The following is a 13,107-nucleotide window of genomic DNA, read 5'->3' as shown; positions in this document are numbered from 1 at the left end:
CCCTCCAGACCGTTTTTAAGTTGCTTTATTCAGTATTTAGATATTTGATATTCATTTTACCAGCCACGCCCCCTTCCTATACAAACCCATTATAACTTAAAACTCAATTTTTAACCTGTTTAACCATCAAAAACACCCGTCCTTGGTTCTGGTGACTCACCCTGCCCTCCTAATGCGTGAGGGGGCCGTGTTTTTTTGATTACTTTTTTCATTTATTTTTAATATATATTTTTTGTATTTAATTTTTTCATTTTCCAAAAAAAAATATTAAAAATAAATGAAAAAAGTAATCAAAAAAACACGGCCCCCTCGCGCATTAGGAGGGCAGGGTGAGTCACCAGAACCAAGGACGGGTGTTTTTGATGGTTAAAAAGGTTAAAAATTTAGTTTTAAGTTATAATGGGTTTGTATAGGAAGGGGGCGTGGCTGGTAAAATGAATATCAAATATCTAAATACTGAATAAAGCAACTTAAAAACGGTCTGGAGGGCTCACTAAAGCCTGAGTAGACCATAAAATGACCAAAAGTTTTTTTGAAAGTGAAATATCCCTTTAACTAGAAAAAGTGCTCCTCGGAGCACAGGTCTCCGCCAGGTCAGGTACGTTATTGTGGCCTCCTGGTGGCGCTATAATAGGCCAATTTGAAAAGGGTGCCATTTCTTCTTAGGCCTTTCACGGCAATCGGACACTGCATTCATGATTTGTGGCATTTTGTTCCAAAAATGTGTTTTGCTAAATTAGACCTGCTGGTGGCGCTATAACAGGCCAATGTCAAATGGGTGGCATTTCTTCCTCGGCCTAATGGGAATGTGCGTGTGAAATTTCACGGAAATTGCAAGCTGCGTTCATGATTTGAGGCATTTTGTTCAAAACGGACCAATCCTGCAAACTTTGGAAGCCAACCTTAGCCAATCAGGATGGAATATGGGAAATCGGGCAGATCCGGGTTGATCACATGACTGTAGAGATACTGTGTACCAATTTGCATGAGGTTTGGATAAAATCTGTAGGAGTAAGGTAAAACAATGGGTTTTGCACAAATCGGCCTCCTGGTGGCGCTATAACAGGCCCATGTGAAAAATGGCAGAGGTTCTGAATTGGCGTCGAGGGAGTGTGTGTGCGTGTGTGTGAGTGTGTGTTTTGATTGTATTGCTGTATGTATTGTTGTATTGTGCTTTCTGCTTTGGCAATGTAAACGTATGTTTTCTCATGCCAATAAGACCTTTGAATTGAATTGTGTGCACAGTTTCGCAGCGAGCGGGCCGACGGTGCCGGAGATTAGCTGGTAACACACGGACAGGACACACACACACACACACACACACACACACACACACACACGGACGGACGGACGGACGGACGGACGGACGGACGTACAGGGGGCAAAACATACTGTCTCGCCATGCCTTTCGGCCTGGCGGAGACAATAAGCAGGATGTAATTTGCATACATATGTGAGGGGACTTAATTTAACTGGCTACATTTTATTTGTTCTGCGATGGTGTCGCAGGCTGAAAAAGCAGATCTACAAGCCAACAAAGCGTCTCATTGTGAGCTTGTAGATTTTAACAGCTTACATTATATTTATAAACTAGTAGCAGGGCGGAATTTTGATACCATAGTGCACTTGGTGATACAAGCGCGAAATTTGGCACAGATGACCTTCATATGACCCTAATTGATAATCAACCTCTGGCCACGCGGAATTCCTAAGATTTCAAGATGGCCACCACCAGTTTTCAAAATGGCTGCAACTGGGCCAATGTTTTGGACTATATCGCTTTGCTGGGGCTTATTTTAATATAAGAGAATATGTTCTGGAGGTATTCCTACCATGTAAGATCAAAAATAACATTAGGTTCCAATATGGCGGCATGTATTCCAATATGGCTGCCGATAAATTGCAGAAATGTGCATCTGCTTATGGTTTATCCACATGAGCTTGTAGTACATGTATTTGTATTAATTACCATACACAGAATCCATTTATGGAACATTTGAAAGTGATTTATTAGCTTGGTAAAGCTTAGTGTTTACTTTTTGTTTTGTTATCAAGTCATTATAAACACATTCTCATTTACAATGGTGGCTGGGCAAGTGACAGGCCAGTGTACTAGCAACTGCAACCAGAGAGGGGTGTGCAGATAAGTCCAAACTTAAAGCATTTGCAGTGTCCAGAACATGCTTTTTTACATCCACATCGTGTCAGCTTCTGGCATAATTTGGCAAACAGGACTGCACAAGAGTGACTGGCCCTGTATATGTCCTGCTTGGAATGCACTTCACTTGCATTCACTTCCTTGTAGGAACTACTTCTATGAAGTTCTATCGTACGTGAGTACTATGAACTCCTTAATGACTTGCATATGTTTATCATTTATTGCAACAGGTGTTGAACCTAATTTGGAGAAGTTGTCTGCCATGCTGACCTTTTTCCCCTTCCATGGAAGGACAAAACTGTGTGGCATCCCCTGAATGCATGAAAGAAGCAAAGACCTGATGACTTTGATTCAATAGCTGATGCAATTTCATGAACGGGATCCATCTGAGAACCTTCCCTCCTTCCAAAGGCAATCCACAGCTAATTCAAGCCAAGTCTTTGAACAAGTGAAAATGTCAGTATCTGAGGCAGAGCTGCAGAGGATAGCATCTGACACACCATGATTCGCAGCTCCGATACTGACGTTGTTGTCATAGCAGTTGCACTTGTTCATATTAAATAAGTCTGAGACTTATTGTCAGTATCAGCTGAGAACGCAGGGGTCTTATAGACCCCCTGGTATTGCTTAGGTGGAGCGCCACACTCACCGTACCTACTCATACACTGATCCTGATCGAACCCATGACCATGTGATCCGAAGGTGAAAGCTCTACCGACTGAGCAACCCAGACACAAAGACTTGGCTTGAAAAAGCTGTCGAAGGACCTCAGATGGATCCCCCTTCATGAAAATGCATCAGCTATTGGATCAAAGTCATCAGGTCTTTGCTTCTTTCATGCGTTCAGCAGATGCCATACAGTTTTGTCCTTCCACGGAAAGAGAAAAAGGTCAGCACCTGTTTGAGAAAATATCCCTATATATATCTAAGTTTTTGTATTTATTGGTGAACATATTGAAAAGTCTGTTGCCCTAGGTCATTAAAAAGCTACCAAATCACTTTAAAATGTGCTATAAATAGATTCTGTGTATGGTAATTAATACAAATACATGTGCTACAAGCTCATGTGAATGTACATTTATGCAATTTATCGGCAGCCATATTGGAAAATATGCCGCCATATTGGAACCTAATATATATTTTTTTATCTTACTTGGTAGAAATACCTTCAGAACATATTCTCCTATATTAAATAAAGGAGGAAATCAAAGATTTACAGCTCCAGCAAAGTGATATAGTCCAAAATGTTGGCCCAGTTGCAGCCATTTTGAAAACTGGTGGTGGCCATCTTGAAATCTTAGGATTTTTGCGTGGCCAGAGGTTGATTATCAATTAGGGTCATATGAAGGACATCTGTGCCAAATTTCGCGCTTGTATCACTAAGTGCACTATCGTGTATTGAAAACGGCAAAATTCCGCCCTGCTATAGTGCCATATTGCGTCATCTCTTTTTTAATATGTTGATTTATTGACCACTTCCACTTGCTTTATTCATTTTGTCCACACGAGGGCGACAAAGACCGTTGAATAAAATGCACTCTATTAGTTCAATGCATCTATTAGTTCAATGCATTGGGAACAGTGGCCAGGTGCTCCCAATGCACCTGATTGCACCCCAATTCCCCAACCTACAGGCCCTGTGACGGACACAGACACGAGTACACAAGACACAACACAGGCCCTGGTAGGCCAGGCTACAGTGGTTGTGACAAAGCATAGCCACAAGGAATGGATGACAGCAGAGACCCTGAAAAGGATAGAGGAGAGGAAACAGAGGAAGGCAGCTAGGAATAACAGTCACACATGGGCCAGAAAAGCAAAAGCCCAAGTAGAGTACTCGGAAGCAAACAGAGCAGTCAGGAGAAGTATAAGGGCAGATAAGAGGAGCTATATAGAGGCGCTGGATGGCTCTGGCAGTGGAGCAGCACAGCATAGGAACATGAAGACCCTGTATGACACGATTAAGAAGCTATCTGTGTCCAAGGTGTCCACTGGATGCCATTTCTTTTGAGATGTAGTTGTCTTCATGACCCAGTCAATGGCCAGCAGGAACAGAACACGTGACAATAGGCAGCCTTGCCTCACTCCTGTCCTCACATGGAGGTGCGCAAGGAAACCAGGGTTTTGGTCTGCCTTCAGCCTTTCACTTCCGGTGGTGCGATGTTTTCATTCCCACTAACAATATTTCTACACAGAACACTAACACCACTTCTCCCAGACAACATGGATCGTTTTGGTTATAAGCCCACTTCTTTCTATGATGAAAGAGCAAGTTAAAATGTGAATATCTTTCCTGGGTTTTGTCTGCTCCGAGGACGTTATTGTTAGATGAGTTTCGGTTTGTTTCTAGTGGGGAAGGATCGGCACACACGTAAATCCCATCCACTACATTTGATTGGGTAAAGCGCGGCCTGCTTCCTGATCTGAAGGCACGCCCACTTGTAGGCCAGTGCGTACGCGATATGACGAACCCCCCCGACAGATTCAAGCAGAGAGCAGAATCTGTTCTTGAGAGATTAGGTCTGTGGTGCCCCAACGAACCTCCGGGGTTATGGATAGGTACAGGTAGGTACAGCAGCACTGGATGATGTCCATATTTATCCTCCACCTTTCTGTTCGAAAACAGGCTGTGATGATCCGTGGGCCATGAGCCTCCCATCCAATGAGAGCCCTCTGTGCAGACTTGGCCAACATCAGGGCCACTCCCTGGCTGTGGGATGCGTTGTCTCCCTCGTGGCCTGAGAACAACAACAACATCTCTCCTGTGGCTAACCTTTTCTGACCGGAACCGGTCCACCTTGCTTCACTGATTCCCAGGAGTTCCAGATTGTACCTTCTCATCTCGGCTGCCACTTGTGTTGTTTTTTTGGAGCTGGGCGTAAAAGATGTCCTTGTCTTCCTCTGGGGCATCTTCTGCAATTGCATAGACGATGCACGATGGTCACTTTGGCATGTCTGGTGTACAGACTTGCCGTGATGATGCGTTCGTTCATCGGTGTAGGGAACCAGTAGGGAACCACAAAAGGCAGGTGTATATCGGTAAAGGGGGTTAATTTATGGAATAACTTAGATAAAGAACAAAAAATGTGCAAAACAGCCCACTACATTTAAAAAGATGTTCAAAAATAAGTTAAATTAAAAATAAAATTAAACAAATATAAAACATTATGATAAAGTATTCCAACAGTTAGTAAAAATAAAAAAATCCAATGTACAGTAGCCAAAGTTGACTTAATACAGGGATTAATGCATTATTATTGAGGAGTAATGGGTGCATTCATTTGTATACTTACCGAACTTGGCACCAGCTTTGGACATGAATCGTATGTATATGGAGAGAATATTAGTAATGTGTATGTGTAATGTGCTTCTTTTTTGACATAGATACGTGTGAGTGTGAGTGTATGTATGTGTATAAGTGTGTAGCCATGATATGGGTGTATGTGCTTTGGTGTGTATGTATGTGTATGAAAATATGTGTGTGGAGCTAGAACCATATTCTGTGACCAATTAGCCACAGAGTATGGTATGGTGAAGCATCGAAGGTGCATTGGTGTGTAAATATGGACCCATATTCTGTGGTCAAATAGCCACATAGCATGGTGAACCATAGAAACAAATTCTATTAAGTGAAACCTGACTTGTTTCCTGTATCTGTTCTTGGACAGTCTATCCTTTTGAATTATCCAATGCATTCAGTTTCGTTACATCAGTGTTTTAAAAAGGATATTTTGTTTTTGTTTTGAAACTTCTGTTACTTTTGTTATCTTTGTTACTCTTTGAATAGTGTATGTAAAAGCCAAGTATTTTGCTTAGATTTGTCTTAGTTTTGTTAAACCAATGTTTGCTTAGATTTATTTCTTTATTCTATCAATTTGTCCGATGTATTTAGCTTAGTTAAACCAATTGTGGGAAAATGTGTTACTACATTTTATTTTTTTTAAACCTAAGTTGTTTCAAAAAGGGTAGGCAAAATAATTTTAGGTGCCACTAGCATTAGTAGACTTAAATGTATGTATTTATATTTGCTCTTTTTATTTAATGGACCGAAATAAAGATGTACTACTACTATAGTGTTAATTGTGTCGACTAAGACTAAAAGACTAAGGTTTTGGTATTTAGTCGACTAAGGGCAGGTACACACTGTAGGACTTCTAAAGTGGTCGGGGATTCATCTGATCATTGAGCATTACACACTGCAGGAGGTTATTTCTTGAAATTGGCTGTCATATATCGTTGTGGTTTTCACACTATAGATGGACCCCCATACAAGATCTGTGGTTTTGGAAAATATTCGACAATTTTCAATTTTTTTCAAGATGTTCTTCTTTGAAAATAGCCTACAACGTGACCTGGTAGATCGGCTATTTTCAATAAAGTGCTCATGTGGCCTGCCGCTTTTGTTGGGCTTGTTTTCATAGATCTGGTTGCGTATTTCTCTGGCAAAATCTGGCAACAACAACAAAAATAGGCACGGGTTCCCGAGTGACAGACACGCCGCTCAGGCACACACATATCACACACACACACACACTAGCTGCCAGATCGTCTCGGAGAGCCTTTCACACACAGCGAGCATTATCTCGCCGATCAAAGGCTGATCTGCGTCAGATCGGGAGGTTTTGTCGACGAGCGCCCAAAAAAAGTCGCGGACAGCATAATCGGACCAAATATCCTGCAGTGTGTACCTGCCTTAAGACTAGACTAAGACTAAGCTATTTCAGAAGACTAAAACTAACTGGTGTGTTATTCAAAAGACTAAGACTAGTTGCTCCATCCATCACGAGGCGCCCCTACCCAGTCCATCTCATCTCACTAACGCCTAGTATGTCGAGGCAATAATTACATTACATTATTACATTACATTATTACATTACAGTCATTTAGCAGACTCTTTTATCCAAAGCGACTTACAATAAGTGCATTCAACAAGTAGTTAAGAAAACTACTAATCACCAGAAGTCTTAAGTGCATTCTCTTCTAAAACAAGTAACTAAGAGTATACCTAAGGTATACGCTAAGATAAAAGTGCAATATATCAGCTACCTAGTTTCTTAAACGGATGAGACAAATAGGAAAATCAAATGAGTAAGAGCTAAAACAAATAAGTGTATCAAATAAACAAGATCCAATAAAACAATAGAACAAGAGCTCGTACAACTAGTTAGCAACAAGTAGGCAAGGCGAAGATAATCTCTCATCGGCTTCAGCACCTGGTCCATACGACCACACTGGAACAGTGTTTGGACGTTTCAGGTGCCTACTCTGGTGTTGGCCTTGGTGTTGAAGATTGGGGTCAAGAAAGAAAGAAAAGAAAAATGCTCATTAGATTGTTCATGAAATAATAGGACCATAAGTAGCACATTCAGATTTTGGATTGTATAGTTAGTTACCTTGCCATGATGTAACTCCAACGGTGGGTGAGCAATCAAAAATAGTTGCTCCATTGGTTAGAAATTAGGCCCCCCCCCCCCCACGTCCCGTCCTTTCGAATGATCTTTTGGACCTTTTGAAATGACCAGGTCCAGGCCTGGATTTACAGAGGCTTATGTCTAAAAACTGAATTGAATGCAAATTGTCTCTCTCACACACACAAACACACACACACACACACACACACACACACACACACACACACACAAAATAACAGCCACAACACTACCAACATAGTCGTACTACAACCTGAAAAGAACTACTTCGTAGATTCAACCTGTAAACAATAACTACACCAACCAACATAGTCATAGATTCAACGTCGGCGTTCCGATTCCACAACCTGAAAAAAAAAAGCTGCATAGCAACATCTTTAACCACATCAGCACACATACGACACAATCACACATACGCCACCAGCAGCGTCCAACAGCATACGCCACATCCAACAAACTGCAGCATGAGCTGCAGCATCCAGCAAAGGTAAAGGAAAACATTTTCCTACTTTGAGGTGTCTTCAGAGGAAACGCCCGGCGGACCGAGGTCTTTGGCGGAGACCACCAGTGGAGACCGCCGTGAGGTGACCAGAATTCTGATCACTCAGCGATCAACCACAGTGGAGGTCCACCGAAGACCAGGGTCAACAGCGCGGACGAATCCCCCCCATGCGGACGAATCCATGGATAGAGCGAGATCTCCATCTCTAAGGGCATCCTCGGCTTGAGCCTTCCAGCGGCGTGAGAACCTCAGTCTTCTGGTGTATGGGAGGGTGTTCTACTGTAGGTGAGAACCTCAGTCTTCTGGGCATTCAGGGCACAAGAACAATCTCAGCACAGTCTGTGTCTCCACTCTGAGAAAGAAAGAAACAAAGAAACAAATATTAATTCAAGTGACCGAGAGCCAGATATACATGTAGTGTTCCTGTCACAACATACACAGCCTAATGTATCAAATCAAACTTTATTTATAGAGCACATTTAAGCTATTGTGCAGGGGCATTTAGATTTATCATAAAATATATTTTTTAGCGGCGCTAGCCGCTCTATACCTTTAGTGCAACATTATGTTCTCACTCAACGGTAAACAAACCAACATACAGTATAAGTGTATACAGCAGGGGTCTTCTACGTTTTCAGCCCAAGGACCCCCTAGCTGAGAGAGAGATGAAGCAGGGACCCCCTAGCAAAGAGAGAGATGAAGCAGGGACCCCCTAGCAAAGAGAGAGATGAAGCAGGGACCCCCATATTGTATACAATTGTGTTTCAGATTCAACTTTTTTTGTTTACGTTGTCTGCTCTTTTTTCCCTCTACACCTAAACCTCTTTGCCAAAAATAGCAGATCTACAAGCTCACAATGCCTCGCAGAGCTTGTAGATCTGCTATGTTTGGCTAAAGTTCTCCTCAGAAAAGGGATGCTAGGGTTCAAGTGGATAAGGTAAAAAAGAAAAACATCACACAAAGATTTGGCGGACCCCCTGTAGTAACTCTGAGGACCCCCTAGTGGTCCAGGGTATCTGCACATTTATAAAGTAACAATTTAAGGACTTTTAAGACCTTTTTAATACCTCTGAAATGACAAATAAAAATAAACTAATAATAATTACTGCGTCCAAAGTAACCAAATATACTATAAAAAGATTGTGATACATTGGCCAAATTGTCAAATATTACCTAATAAAGGCAAACATTTTGTAGCCGATTTTGTAGCCGATCTACAAGCTCACAACACCTCGCACTGCGAGGCGTTGTGAGCTTGTAGATCGGCTACTTTCATAATATTTATCTGTGGAACCGAGTCAAACTGAACAAATGTCAAACTAAAAAGCAAAATTCAAATATGATTATGTTGGGGGGTCCCCAGTTCAACTATGATTGTTTTGGGGGGGTCCCCAGTTCAAATATTATTTCGGGGGTCCCCAGTTCAAATATTATTATTTGGGTGGGTCCCCAGTTCAAATATGATTATTTGGGGGGGGGTCCCCAGTTCAAATGTGATTATTTGGGGGGTCCCCAGTTCAAATATGATTATTTTGGGGGGGTCCCCAGTTCAAATATGATTATTTGGGGGGGGTCCCCAATTCAAATATGATTTTGGGGGGTCCTCAGTTCAAACATGCTTATTTTGGGGAGGTCCCAAATAACATAACATAATAACATTATATTATACTATTATCATAGGTATACCATTGTAAACTAATTGTACGATTATTGGATTATTATTACATACTAGGTCATTATATATCATATATTATACATTATCTATAGCTTACAACATAAAATGCACACGACACTTTTGTACACTTATGGTATGGCCCAACACAGAAGACCAAGCCCTGATAGACTGTAAACTGTGGGCTCAGACCTGTGTCCACAAAGTCAGTAACAGAAAACAGTGGGTTCATTTTAGTTACATTTCTTAATCCTTCCTTGAGTCCAAGTCCTGTACCCTTTTACAATGAGACTGTGGATGATTGTGGGTAGAGAGATGAAGCAGGGACCCCCTAGCAAAGAGAGAGATGAAGCAGGGACCCCCATATTGTATACAATTGTGTTTCAGATTCAACTTTTTTTGTTTACGTTGTCTGCTCTTTTTTCCCTCTACACCTAAACCTCTTTGCCAAAAATAGCAGATCTACAAGCTCACAATGCCTCGCAGAGCTTGTAGATCTGCTATGTTTGGCAAGTCCTGTACCCTTTTACAATGAGACTGTGGATGATTGTGGGTAAGCGGTCAAACTAAGGTGGGACTCAGGGTGGTTGGACGCCCCTGCCATGCACAGCCCCCAGTGAACATGCCTCACAAAGTTCACTGGTAAGTTTATTCCATTATAGTTCATAAACCCCTGAGATGAGCACAATTTAGGAGGGCCCCCTCTGGTGGTCAAAATAAATCATTACACATCTCTCCAGTTGGGACAGTTTTTGGGAAGTGATAGATAGGCCAGTGCACAAGAGCATTTAATTTGCATTTTTAAACCATCAATAACAATACCTAACCCTAACCTATCCTAACCCTGTTCATTTTCAGAAATTAACACTTGAAAGCTACACTTAAGAGAAAACAACATATCAGGAACACAGGACACTGTCAACCCATTCAATCCGGGAACGTGTCTCTGTCATTTTAGATTGTTTTGGCTATTCAAAAATAGCAGATCTACAAGCTCATAGCGCGGCACTATGAGCTTGTAGATGTGCCGTTTAAAAAAATCTTGAACATTTTTGCAAATGCTTCTGGGGATCCGCGGCCAAATACATATCATTTTGTGGGCCTTGACATGAAAACCACTATTATAGCAACATGTTTTTATTTTTTATTTTTGTAGAATTTCGTAGAATCCCCCAGAAGCAAAGATTTGAGTTAAAAATGTTTGCTTTAAATATATATATATTCAAAGATTTGCAACAATTTCCCATGATTTTTCAAAAGAATAGCAGATCTACAAGCTCATAGCGCGGCACTTTTGCAAAAATGCAAATCTTTGAATATAATATAAGTTTTAAGACTAACATTTTGTAACTCCGATCTGTGCTTCTCGGGGTCCCTGGAACAAAATATTTTCAGATGGGGGTCTGCGGCCAAATACATGCATAGCAAAATATGTATTTTTTCAACAAACAAAAAGATATATGTATTGAAAGATTTGCACACATTTTCACGATTTTTCAAAAACATTGCAGATAGCGTGGCACTCAGTGCCGCGCTATGAGCTTGTAGACCTGCTATTTTTGAATAGCCAAAGAAATGTAAAAATGACAGAGATGCATTCCCGGTCTTAATGTGTTAACTGCAAAAGACCCTGTGAGGGTACATTTTTACGCTCATGCACATCAAACTGGGGGTCCTTGAATTTAAAAAAAGGTTATAAACCCACTGGTCTATAGCATTGGTTCTCAAAGTGGGGTCCGGGGACCCCCAGGGGTCCTTTAGGGAGTTCCAGGGCTGTCCCCAGCTAAATGATGGATAGTTAGGAACCAAATGGACCCTTTATGGTTCTGTAACTCTCAGAGTTAAATCAACATTGATTTTACAATATAATTTGGGATCCCGGAGTACTATACTTAAGTACAATTCTGAGGCGATGCAACGCTTTGTGAGCTTGTAGATCTGCTATTTTCAAACATTTTAGTTCTTTTACTTTTGGTACTTTAAGTACATTTTGATACCATTACTATACATTGTCTTCATTACAAGCTGCTAGAGCATGCTGTTGAGGATTTATCTGCATTTTTTTAAAATCTGTTTCAGACTTTTCACCAATGGCCTGATGCGGAAATATAATATGTCCGGTGGTGGGCAGCAAAACAAGAGGGCGTTCAAGAATACAAACTTCTTTTACCTCATCCAGGGTAAATAGAACAATTGTCTGTGCTAGTTCTTTGTTGATGCTTCTTCGTGTTATAAATGTGTGACTGACATGATGACATACATTAACAAAAGATATTTGTCACTGTTTTGATTGCAGAAGCTGTTCGGGAGAATTTCGTAGAGGCAACGGAGGCCCAGGTAAGCGCATCAATGGCCGACCACTTCAAGCAGGCGCCAGCTCGAAGTGGTGGCCGGGGGGGGGGGGGGGGGGTGGGGGGGTACAAGAGGCCAAGGACAAGGACCCCAAAATGACTTTATCAATTACTCACCCCATGGAAACTTGAAGTCATTGATTATTATTTTTGTCTCATTCATAAGCCAATAATTTGATGAGCATTCAATATACCAGAGCTGTTTCGCCAATACACAAGCAGCAAGTTTGACCATTATTAATATTATGTATCAGTCACTCTATCTACCTGATTTGTATGTAAATACACAGAGACAGAGCCTCACCTCGGCAGAAGGAGCCCACGTTGTCCACGCTCTGGCGACACACACTGCACTGACGTTTCTTCTTGAACGTCTTCTCCTTGAAGACGTGAGGCTCCCCCTTCCCCGCCTGCAACGCACAAACAAACACACACACCAATGTACACTGTTACAACTACAGTACATGATGAGAAGTGCTGAATAAGTCTGTTGTGGCCAAGAATCCATGTTGGACCTGTTTCCAAGAGTTTGACTTGGCAAATGTACAATCTGTGCTGACAGCACTCTCATGGTTTCTACACAGCATCTTAGTTTTTCTTTGACAAGGTGACAACAAAACGCATGATGTGGACTGACCTAATCTCCTCTCATCAAAAGAGGAATAGAACAAAAAGGGAAAGAAAGGCTGTACAGAAACATAAGGAGAAGTATGCTATTATTATTGTCCTGTGACAGCAGCTCTATGTCTGAGGTGGAACAAGGTGTGCGTGCGCGCTCTTTCTACCTGCCTGCTGTACCTCTGTTCTGGTTGTGTAACTGTCTTCTAGTACTAATCCTTGTGGTTCCCGTCCAGACCACCATAATCCTGCATATTTGTGTGTGTGTGTGTGTGTGTGTGTGTGTGTGTGTGTGTGTGTGTGTGTGTGTGTGTGTGTACGTGTGGCGTGTGTATAATAAACTCAGTGTGTGGGGAGGGATCAGAATGTGTATGATA

The sequence above is a fragment of the Gymnoscopelus microlampas genome (assembly GCF_963454915.1).
Source record: "Gymnoscopelus microlampas genome assembly, chromosome: 14".
NCBI classification, from domain to species: domain Eukaryota; kingdom Metazoa; phylum Chordata; class Actinopteri; order Myctophiformes; family Myctophidae; genus Gymnoscopelus; species Gymnoscopelus microlampas.
This window is presented reverse-complemented; position numbering follows the sequence as displayed.